Genomic DNA, 895 nt, shown 5'->3' on the forward strand with positions numbered 1-895 from the left:
CCCTGTGGGATCCCAAATCCCCTGTGAGATCCCAAACCCCATTTCCCAAATCCCATTTCCCAAATCCCCTGTGGGATCCCAAACCCAATTTCCCAAGTCCCGTTTCCCAAATCCCATTTCCCAAATCCCCTGTGGGATCCCAAACCCCCTGTGGGATCCCAAACCCCATTTCCCAAATCCCCCGTGAGATCTCAAACCCCATTTCCCAAACCCCATTTCCCAAATTCCATTTCCCAAATCCCCTGTGAGATTCCCAAACCCCATTTCCCAAACCCCACTTCCCAAATACCTTGTGGGATCCTGAACCCCATTTCCCAAATCCCGTTTCCCAAACCCCACTTCCCAAATACCCTGTGGGATCCCGAACCCCCTGTGGGATCCCAAACCCTATTTCCCAAATCCCCTGTGAGATCCCAAATCCCATTTCCCAAATCCCCTGTGAGATCCCAAACCCCATTTCCCAAATCCCCTGTGAGATTCCCAAATCCCATTTCCCAAATCCCCTGTGGGATCCCAAACCCCACTTCCCAAATCCCGTTTCCCAAACCCCACTTCCCAAATCCCCTGTGGGATCCCGAACCCCACTTCCCAAACCCCATTTCCCAAATCCCCTGTGGGATCCCAAACCCCCTGTGGGATCCCAAACCCTATTTCCCAAATACCCTGTGAGATCCCAAACCCCATTTCCCAAACCCCATTTCCCAAATCCCATTTCCCAAATCCCATTTCCCAAATCCCTGTGGGATCCCAAACCCCATTTCCCAAATCCCATTTCCCAAATCCCATTTCCCAAATCACCTGTGAGATCCCAAACCCCATTTCCCAAATCCCATTTCCCAAATCCCATTTCCCAAATCCCTGTGGGATCCCAAACCCCATTTCCCAAATCCCATTT

At 51.3% G+C, this 895-nt stretch overlaps 1 protein-coding gene across 1 annotated transcript in view; it reads right to left on the minus strand.

The window, feature by feature from the left end:
- Positions 1-895, minus strand: part of ZC3HC1 (zinc finger C3HC-type containing 1) — a 25,128-nt gene that overhangs the window by 13,389 nt on the left and 10,844 nt on the right. The window lies entirely within an intron of this gene.

The sequence above is a fragment of the Manacus vitellinus genome, unplaced genomic scaffold (assembly GCF_001715985.3).
Source record: "Manacus vitellinus isolate BGI_N305 unplaced genomic scaffold, ASM171598v3 scaffold_110_pilon, whole genome shotgun sequence".
NCBI lineage: Eukaryota > Metazoa > Chordata > Aves > Passeriformes > Pipridae > Manacus > Manacus vitellinus.